The sequence below is a fragment of the Cyanistes caeruleus genome, chromosome 2 (genome assembly GCF_971803275.1).
Source record: "Cyanistes caeruleus chromosome 2, bCyaCae1.hap1.1, whole genome shotgun sequence".
Taxonomy (NCBI): domain Eukaryota; kingdom Metazoa; phylum Chordata; class Aves; order Passeriformes; family Paridae; genus Cyanistes; species Cyanistes caeruleus.
In genome coordinates, this window is record NC_141702.1 from 72,463,482 (window position 1) to 72,474,065 (window position 10,584).

General features: G+C 42.9%; 1 long non-coding RNA gene across 1 annotated transcript; it reads left to right on the forward strand.

Annotated features, from left to right (window-relative positions):
• Positions 1–909: 909 nt before the first annotated feature.
• On the forward strand, positions 910–10,204 carry LOC111927032 (uncharacterized). Its single transcript, XR_015283420.1, has 2 exons — positions 910–1,086; positions 6,271–10,204. It is a non-coding gene; the product is annotated as an uncharacterized LOC111927032 (long non-coding RNA).
• Positions 10,205–10,584: the final 380 nt, after the last annotated feature.

A 10,584-nucleotide genomic window follows, 5' to 3' on the forward strand; every position in this document is an offset into this window, starting at 1 on the left:
GGACTGCCTTTATCACACCACTATGTATTGGTGTAATCAAGTAGACTTTCAGCCTGGTGTGCTAAGCTTTGCTTGCAAATTCTTCCTTTGCTGCTGGTAAGATACTGAGTATTTGTGTTTGTTTTCCCATTGTGGAAATGTGTTGGGAAACATCCTTAATAACAGCTGAGCTTTAATTGCTGAGAAAGCCAGCAGCTCCACTCTACGTCACAAGTTCAAGTAACAGCTGGAAAGTGCAGAGATTTTTTTTTGTAGCAAGAGATATTCTCACTCCATGGACAATACTTATTAATCCTCCCTTGCATTTCTTTTCACCTTCCTTCCTTATGTTGCTGAGCAGGCATGAAACAAATCTCAGAGGACCTCCAGTGAGGAATTCTAGAGTTACTTCTTTTCTTTAGAGACAGGATGTCAAGATACAGAAAGAAAGTCAAATGCTTAAAGTTATGGTGTGGAGCTGTGATTGCAGTGATCTCTGATGGGAAGTGAAACTGAAACAGACTTCCAAGTCTGGGTGCCCTAGGTAGGCATTTCATGGTGGAAATGTGGTCAATCTTCTTCCAGCTTAAATGGGATCTCTCAGCTCCCTTGTCCTCAGATAGCAGCATTTCCCTATGCAATTCCTCTTGGCAGAGTGATGGGCTTTTTTTTTTTAGCTTTGAATTGCCATGGATATTCCTCACGTGCAGGAAGTCACTGATGATGCATAGGCTGTATTACAGCCTTAATCAAAACTGAGCATATTCAACATCTTATTGAGAAATTTGGAAATGTTATGACATCAGCTTTTTTTTGTAATCACCATGGTTACATCTTGAGAACTCAGATCCTGTGCAGCCCCAGCATTCAGTGGTGTCAAGTTTATGATTTCATAGTAAGGATTGCCTACTACATCATTAAGGACTCCACAAACAGTGCTTTGCTTTGAAGCAGAGAATACTTTACTACTCCATGCCCAGCTCCTAGGTTTCTCTAGCTCCAGGCAGCAAAACTTCCAGTGAAAGACTTCATATTGAGAATATATCTCAGTGGCATACAACCTCCTGAGTCTTCTGGATTTCAGAAAGAAAATGTTAAAGGACTGAGGTACTCTTCACTACCACCATTCTTTGTTTTCACCTGATCGTGCGAGCCTCCTCTGCGTAGTGCCCTCGTACACAAGCCATGTGTCAGCTGAGCTGTGGCAAACTTGGTAGCTGTTTGCCATGCATGGTTTTGGTCTGCCCTAGATGTGAGGTAATATAATTTGCCTGAAAACTTGCTGAAAGAAGCTTGAACTGAAACAAATTGAAAACACAGACATGGACAATTACAAAGGTTTGACTGACATATAGCAACTCCATAAGCCCCGCACGCAAGCTGTGTGTCTGAACCCTTGAGCTGCTTGCTCACAAAACTTGGTTTGTTCACCACACATGCACGTGGGTTGTGATGCACAGGCAGTACTTTTTGAGAGATACTGGCTCTGGTGAGCCCGGTGTGCTGCCTGCTCCTCCTGTGCTCTCAGGGAGAGGGTGATTTTTCTGGATGCAACCTAAAGGACTGACTGGTTTGGTTTTGCCAAATGTGCTGATTATATGATGATATGTGCTTATGTCACTATGTGCTGATTGGGCACATTCTCATTTCCAGTGTCCTTGGCTGGCAAGTTAGCTATTTAGTTTTAACAGTAGCAGCATGTTGAAAGTAACACAGGCAGAGGAGGAAAATTGTGCTGCTCACTGAAAACAGAACAAGACCAGGCTCTAGTCATTTTTTAAGCCAGTTGCTCCAGAGTGAAAAAAAACTGGATATTTTTATCTGAGCAGGTCACATTTTGATGAGGAGCCATAGGGTCTAGGGTTCAGAGGGCAAGAGCGACTATCGCTAAGGATCTTGCTGTGCTGTAATCCCTCCTAAGCCATGGGTTTGCAGGGTCACCTTGGCTGTGACACTTGATCAGTCAGCTCAACCTTAAGCAAGAGGCAGCCAGACTGACCCCTGCCAGCCCAGATGTCACAGTGTCCAGCTCTATAAGTGATTCTTCCCTTTCTCTAGCAGGAGTAGCTGTTGATAAATTATAATGCAACAATCAATCTCTGGTTCCCAGTGCATTGCTAATAAATAATTGACATCATTGTGACTATTGTTAATTTGAAAGATTTGACAGAGGAAAGTTCATTGTTACTAATAAAGGGCTGTTGTCTTAAAAGGATGGGGATTTTGGGTGTTCCATTGCCAGATTCTACAGTTTTGTCTTGATATTTGCTCTATTGATATTTACTGTTTTCTGTAGAAACAGCTGAGAAAGTGCTTAAAATCAGGGCTTATCAGGAGATATAAGACAAGATTATTCTGAAGTACTGAAGTTTTTTTAAAAGACATCATCAGCATTTTTAGAGTAGGAGAAGCAAATGTGGTTACTTAGAGGCCTGGTAGCTCAGCCCAGAGGGAGGAAGAAATGTAGTACCCACACAGAGGCATGCAGTGCAATTCCCCACACCCACCTGGCATCCAACTCGCACTCCCAAAGGGTGCAGCTGTTCCCTAGATGTGCTGGATGCCCAGAGACATCCCAAATGACACTGGACACCTATGTGTTCTACTTCATGTTAAGAAAAAATCCCAGCACCGGTGAAGCCGGGATAGGAGACAAATGTGTTTAACTCATTTCTTAAGGCTGGTTATTTGGCCATGTTAGACTGCATAAGAATAGCTGAGATCAGTGGAAACCTTCTCTGATTGCATGCAAATGGGAAGATTGTCAAAACAGCAGTATGGCTGAGTGTTCTTTGGAGAAAGAGACAACTCCAGATGCTGGCACTGTGGCACTTCTGAAATGCATGACTGCGAGGAGGACAAGGAGGAACTTGTGGTGGTAGATAATGCTCATTACCAGAAGGTTGGTTGGTCTCCAAGATTGCCATGAACAGATGAACAATAGCTTAAGTGGACTGCCCTTATCTATTCTGACCTATTGGTGATAGACAGAATTTGGTTACTTAACTGCTCATGGTTGTGGCAAGCAGGACAAGATTTCATCTCAGACGTCATCTCTTGATAGCACTTTCATATTTTATCTCCTTGCCTTTACTTCCGTGATATCTGGACCATATTTTTTCATTAGGGCTTTTGACAAGACCAGTCAACTTTTCTATAGCTGTTTACCATTCTTCTGAAATCTCTGAATATAGCTCTCATAAACCTAGACAGCCATCTTCTCTCCTTTCCCTTCCCCCCAAGATTTTTACATTACTTATAATTTCTAATCTTAAGCATAGTGAAGGTGTTCTCAGAATCAAAACCATAGAGAAGTGTGTCAGGATGGACTGATCTAATTGACTCACAAACTCTAGGAACTGGCCTGTGGTTGAAAGAATGACTCAAAGTGTTCTCTTTTAATGAAAAAGCTGAAGAGTGTGGTCTAAGAGATGTGGATAGCATTTTCTTGTTAGTAAAGTTTTAGCTGTCTGGCTGGTGAAAGAGGAGTTTCTCCATGGATATTGTGTCTCTCTATCATCTCTTTCCTGAAACATCACCCCACCTACATGGAAGGATGGCACGTGTGCTCACGTTATGTGTGGTAGTGCCCTGTGCTGTTTGTGTAGTCTCTGCATCAGCCATGGAGGCAGGCAGGACTCTGGGCAACAAAGACACAGCACATGGCAGTTCAGGCACTTAAAATGGCAGCTGATGTGGTCCTTGGTCCTCAAGTAAATTTAAGAAAATTGTTAGATGCAATTGGGGCATGAGAGGGAAGCAGAGATTTTGACCACAGGAACTTTCACTGTCTCTTTGGCAGCAGAAAGCAAATCTATTAGGAACTGAACACAACAAGACTCGCTGGGGCAGTGCACAGGCCCTGCCAAAACTGGGGATCAGGTCCTTCAACCTAAATGGTTCATCAGGGTGTTTGGGGCTTCTGGGCCAGTCTTATGCCCCAGAAGAGCCTGGCTGTGTTGTGCAGTGGTTCTGGCTTTCATTGCAGCTCTGAGCTCTTACCTCTTCACATTTCTGTTGTACTTGCTCATGTTTATCTTGCGGGGATCAAGATGTACTTGAACTTTAGAAATGAAAACGGAAATTTGAACAGGAAACATGGCAGATTGACATGTTCCTCATTATCACTGCTACATTTGTTAGACATATGTTTTAAAAATCAAAACACTGCAGTATTCAAAGCACTGGGGGTGGGGGCAAGGAGGGAGACCCATCAATGCCCCACCCAGGGTGTTTATCTTTGAGGATGATTCATCTTTGGATGAAACTACATAGTGAACCATAGCTGATGCTGAAAAGTACTTAGATACCATTCAGAGATTTCCTGACTGAAATCCCAGTTCCTCCTCAAAGATGGGGTCATCTTACTGAACAGGGAAAACACTGTGGACCAGATTATGCCTCCTGGGAAAAAATAAACCCACAAAATACAGGCTGCCTACACCTATCAGTGTTGGAGATGGAGCACGGTATGCTGGTGGCAATCTGACAGCCTTCAGTTTAAGGTGGTTCCTCGCTGAACTTTTGCAGCAGGAATGCTGTCCCACTCCCACTGAGTTTGCTGGGCAGTAGGGCTGAACAGCACATACAGCTGGGGGCTCTCACCTGCAGATCAGCAGCTCACGCATTGCTTTTCTGATGTGAGGCACACCTGGCTGCACTGAGATTGCCCAGATCAGCAAATGTGGTGAGATAGAGCAACCCCCCAAAAGAGAGTGAAAAGCATGTAAGAAAGGGCAAGCATTTCTCATGCTGCCTGGTAAAAAGAAAAGCAAGACAGATGGCTTGCTCCTCAGAGCTCCTCTAGACTCTCTCTTCAGTTGCTACTGTGCTGAGAGAGTTGATCTTATCCTGCTGTTGGGTGCCTTCAGACAGCGCAATGTGGACTGATGTTCCCTTGGCACCTTGGTCCCAACCTCAACATAAGACTAAATCAGACAAAGGAAGTACCTCAGAGAAAAGTTGTGCTTATGATATACCAGCCCCTAAACCTGAAGGATGCAACTTCATAACATTAGGAGAACCTCTGAAACTGATCCTTGTAGAACAACAGCAATGTCATAGATACAGAACTCCCACATTTTATTTCCACTAATTAAATCTGCATGGCCTCTCCTGGCCACAAATAATCACAGGAGAGAAACTGGAAGGAAGGTACAGTCATTACCAGTCAGTAAATTGACTTAGGGGTCATTTTTATTTAATTGTTGGGGAAAAAAAGTCTTCTTACAGAAGAAGTTAACTAGCTGAAGACACACAGACTTTGCTGGTATTCAGTGAATGAGAGGAGAGATTCTATCGTCAGCTTGGAGCTGTGTCCTTATTCACCTAGCTGTGCTAGCCATGTACAGTATTAGCTGCAGAGATCTGGAATGAGGTTTTAAAATGCTTCTGTCTGACACAAGTCAGGCCCTTAGAGGCCTGGCCAGTAGGAAAGTGACAATGGGACTGCAGCAAAACCATGTCAAAATCAGTAGGGACAAAGCCATTGAGACAGATGGATTCAGAGCTGCAGGGCTGTAAACCTCTGGATGGTCTCAGACATGGAGGACTGTCTCTATATGTAAAGCTACTTTTCAGAGTCACAATCTTCTTACTTTCTGCTTTATGGATAGAAGAATGAAGACAAAAGGATTTAACTTGGAACACACCCCATTTTTAAGATGCAAAATGCAAGAAACTCTTCTTGGGCACACAGCTATGCCTCCTTGGTGTAAGTCATGCTGATTTTTTAAGCACCCTTATGGTGGTCATATGGGTGTTGCTGTCCAGAGGAAACAGACTCCTGAAACAGTCACACTGTACCATTTCTGCAAGTAACTCTAAGGAGAAAGGAATTTGCTCAACAAAACTTGTGAGAAAAGTGCTCATATATTCCTGATCCTTCATCTGTCCTGATAATACAAGTTTGAGTTAATTTTAATGCTTGCTTTCCAGTGGTAAGTGTCTGTGAGGTAATACCTTTCCTGTGCAAGAAGATCCAAAACATGTACAAACAGATCATAGAATAAACAGAATGTAGGTAGTTTCTCAAATTCTTCACTTTTAAAAACTTATATGGCTTGCCCCTTGTAAATTTGTCTAGGTCACTGAGGGCTGTATTCTGGTAGGCTTTATGGGGGAACGTGGTGGTGTTGAGAAGGTGCAAATAACTCAATTTTTCACATCTCTTCTTCAGCAGTCAAGAGAATTCTGTCTTCTGTCTTTTTAGGGTGGTATGAGGTAGGGAATTGTGGAAGATGACAAAATCGTAGCATTGCTTTTTTTTTTTGTTTTTGTTTTTTGTATTAGGTGGAGTGGACACTGCTCAAAAGAGGTGTCAAAATTTCTGTCAGGGCATGTTCTCTCCACAGCTGCTGGTAATGTTTTCCTATCCCCACATGCTACTGGGCTGCCTGCTGGATCTGCTGAGGTCCTGGGAGCAAGCTGAGGCTCATCCCTCTCTTGACCACAGACATCGTCCAAAGGTTGGTCTGTAAATTAGACACCAGTAGTAGCTGACCTGCTTGTGGACTTTACTCTCATTGCTGAGTTAAGAGGACCCACCTGTGGAGAAGAGAGGCACATGTTTCCCAGACACCAGTCAGCCTGAGCTCCTACAAGGGGGCTCCCTAGAAAGGTCACTGCTATGAGTATGTGGCTGCTGGCGTCCAGGTGCAGCTTTTCCTCCGAGTTTATTTAATTCCATGTCCATACAAGTGTACACTCACAATGTGATGGGAGAAATGAAGTCTCTGTTGCATGGTAAAAATACTTGCAAGTATAACTATGAGGTGATATTATATTGCTATAATTATGTAATCATCTGCTCTGTTTAAAAACCCCACAGTTTATCGTTTTCAGTAGTGATTTTTCTGTGACCAAAGTCTACATGTTGGGAAGAAGATGAAAGCAACTAATCAGTTCCTCAGGTTTTCTGTTCCTATTTTATCATTCTAGACTTCATTTTATACAGTTTTTTGGTTTTTTTTCTTTATAGGTAGCTTTTCAGGAAGGTTTCAAAAGGTTGACAACTGGAGTCACCTAAAATAAGGTCAATATTTCAGTTTCCACATTTTCCATAAATAGATGTGGGGAGAAGGGGAAAGGGAGATGGTTCTTTCTGCACTGACTTTTTCTCAGCTTGACATTATTGAGAAGATGGTCACCTAGTGAAACTCAGTGCAAGCTTGGGTTTTGTTTATTTTTTTTTAATTCAAGTCTGATTTGCTGGCTAAAAGCTGAAGGTATTGCCCTATAAGACAGAAATATTTATTTCTTCTTATGGTACCTTCCAGTAAAGTGATGATATGCAAATTGCACATTGGAATTTTCTATGTACCCTCCAAAGACTGACATCCTAGCCAGCCCTTCCTGGACGAGGTGTCAGCTCAGAAAGAAAACTGAGCCTATAATGTGTCAGTCTGATCCCCAGTGAGAGGGCAGGCTCCAAAGGGAGAGCAAAGATTTTAAAAGGAAAGAGTATTAATATGCCAGCAGGTTATATGATACGTAGTGTAATTTCTGGGGTCTAGGGTTGATTTCCTTGGCTATGCATGTGAGACTGACAAGTCCACTTGGTGACATGAAGTGCAAAGTTTTGATTATAATAAGTGCTCTTGCCTTTCTTTTCTGTGCCTGTGTTTCACTAATGTGTTTGCTTTTTTTGTGCTTTATTTTACAACACTGAAAGCAGCAAATCCCAGGTGCAGACTCTAATCACAGCTAGCTGTGAAAGAAACAGGTTGAAATGCTGATTTCACATTCACCAGGGTAAATCTAGAGTGTGTCTGCCAGCTCCAGGCTAGAGGTTTAAACTGGTAGCCTGGTTGAATTTTGTTACATTCTCTGTGGTTTGTGGTTTTCACTTCCTGTGTTTTGTGAAAACGGATGCAAGGACTAAGGAGTGAGGCTTGATCTCTCTTAAATTAAAATCACTACATGTTACAAGATGGGAGAGGTGATTCTGGTTGGTGCCATGGGACTTCCAGCTGTGTTGGCTAAGTAGCTGCTGTAAAAGACTTGTCCACTTGTGTCTGCCTTTCCCATTTGCGCAGTGTGGTTTGTGGAAAGGCAGCATGCAGGAGGATGTTGTCATGAGCAGCAGCAAGATAACTGCAGCAGCACTAAGTGCAGTATTAAGAAGAGAGGGTAGAATTTTATGTGTTTCAACCAACATGGAAACAAAACACCCTCCTTTACTTATATTGGAGAGGTCCCTGGACCCAGAAGAATAAATGACATGGTCACGCTAATTTATATCCATGTGCTGGGAGGCGCATACTCTCCAGAGCTGATGCAAAGAAACAGTTCCAGCTTTCTTTTCTATCGTGGTCATTGCTTTTCATCTCCTGGGGTAAGACTCAGGTTGTAGGTCACCAGATTTATTCTTCAGCCAGCCTCCAGTAGCCTCAAAACTGTGGAATGTTGTTTTAAAAATGCAAACATGTAAAATGAGAAGACATCTAATGCCAGACTTTTGGTGGAGACTAGATTTAGGCTTAAGACAGCTGGTGCCAGAGCATTTGCCTGTTTCTAGGCTCTGGAATCCCATGCAAGGGGATATCAGAGCAGCAGAATCAATTAGAGGTCTTAAAAGTAATGCATAAACTTCTGGGTGACACTAATTTTTTACTCAGATGAGCATATTTTATGAGCTGAACTGCTGGCTGGAGAGGTACAATGTCATTGTTATAGGGAAGCAGATAAACCATTATAAAAATTCCCCTCCCAAGACCAACAAAATTCTTCAGATGCTGATTTGCTTTTACTCTGTGTTTTACCTTGTGGGAGCAGGGAAGAAGAAAGGAGTTTCCATGTGAAATGCACAGATTCATACCTGCCCAACCATGCTCAGATGAGTTAGGACTAGGAGTTTATTCTGCTGATCTTTAACCCAGATTACATGCCGGTGCAAGGGAATGAAGGTGCCTAAGCATTCCCCTCAGACATCTAACAGGAAGATTCCATCTTTTATCCAAACACATAAAAATATACAGGACTGTTTGACTGATGAGTTTTTCACTGCAGCAAATGCTGAGCATTGACAGGCAGAGTCTTTGTCCCTCCCTATGTAGCTCCAGCTGCCCGTGACAGAGAGAAGCAGTAAATGCCCACCCACCTGCAAGTTAGAGCAGAGACTTGGTGATCAGGGGGAACCCAGAGAGATTTCTGTTCAAAACCATAGTGCTGTCCTCTAAGACTTAAGAGAATGTATGCCATGCTTTCCTTCAAGAAGCATTGCTTGACCTTGGAGGGAGAAGACCCAACTTTTTCCTTGTGCTGTCAGGACCAATGCCTGAGAAAGAGAAAATGGGAATGGATGAGAGCTGTCATTTCTCCTTGTCTTTTGCTTACAGAGTGAATGGTGCAGGGATCCCTTTCAAAGAGCCACAATGCAACCATGGAATAACTCTCCAGGGTTACAACATTTCATATCCTGCCTGTGGAGTCAGTTCCCTAACCTCTTGCCCAGTACAGCAGACCATGCAGAATTTAGCCCTACAGAATCACAAAATTGTTTCAAGGAATCACAGACTGGTGGTTTTGTCTTCATGCAGCAAGAGTAAAACCTCAGTTCTCCCCTTCTCAATGCTTTCCTGAATGATAGGATGGCACTGACAACACTACAGTGGAGCCTGTTGAAAGCATAACTCCTTGGGAGAGTTCTCTGATAAGCAACAAAAACAATGAGGATAACAAATGTAGGCTGAGTGCTCATATTTGCTGACCTCTGTCTGTAGTGATCATAGAAACAACTCAGGCAAGCCATAAAATTTCTCCAGATGGCAGCCACTGAACCCAGTTTATAGAGTAATAGTTTACTCTATGAACAGTCCTGAGGATTTCAGCAGGACCACGAGGTGCCATGTGTAGGGAGAATGGAACAGGAGTGTCTAGTCTTAGTCTGCTCTTTAGTGTTTTTAATGAACACCAATTTTTGGTTGTGTAGGCAAATTCTTCGCTATGTACAATACCTTGATTTGGACAGGGGTTATGCCAAATGCTGCTATGCCCACGCTGTAGAAGGAGAAGGGCTGCAGAAAGCAGGGCAAAGGAAGGATCGCTGCAACAGCAGTGCTTTCCTTCTTGTGTCCTCCTAGATGAAAACACCACTAATGGAACAACGATCGCTGCTTGTGTCTGCACAGCCAGCGTGCTTTCATCAGCACTCTGTCCAAGGCAAACGTCTTTGGAGTCTGTAGAAAAAAAGACACAAATAAAAAGCAAGATTGTTTGTCTGCTGCCTGGTTTTGTCAAAGGTGAATTGTGCCAGAAGAATCTGATATCTTATCAGAGAAAGCTAATTGATTTTCCTTGTAAAGGAAACACAGTTGATCTGACTATCAGCAAAGCATTTGATGTGACACCACATGGGAAATTATTAATTCAATGGGGAATGATGGGGTTAGGCACAAGAACAGTGTGTGGAGGTCTGGCTAAGAAGGGGATGAATACAAGTGATGTTGGTGTGGGGATGATCAAGCTGGAGGAGGAGACTGCTTGTACAGTTGCTCAAGGAATAATCTTGGGTCTGATTCTGCTTAACATTTTCAGTATGGCCATCTGATGGAATGTAGGAGTGTGTGGATGAAATTTGTAGATGAGAGCAAGTTTGGGACCATA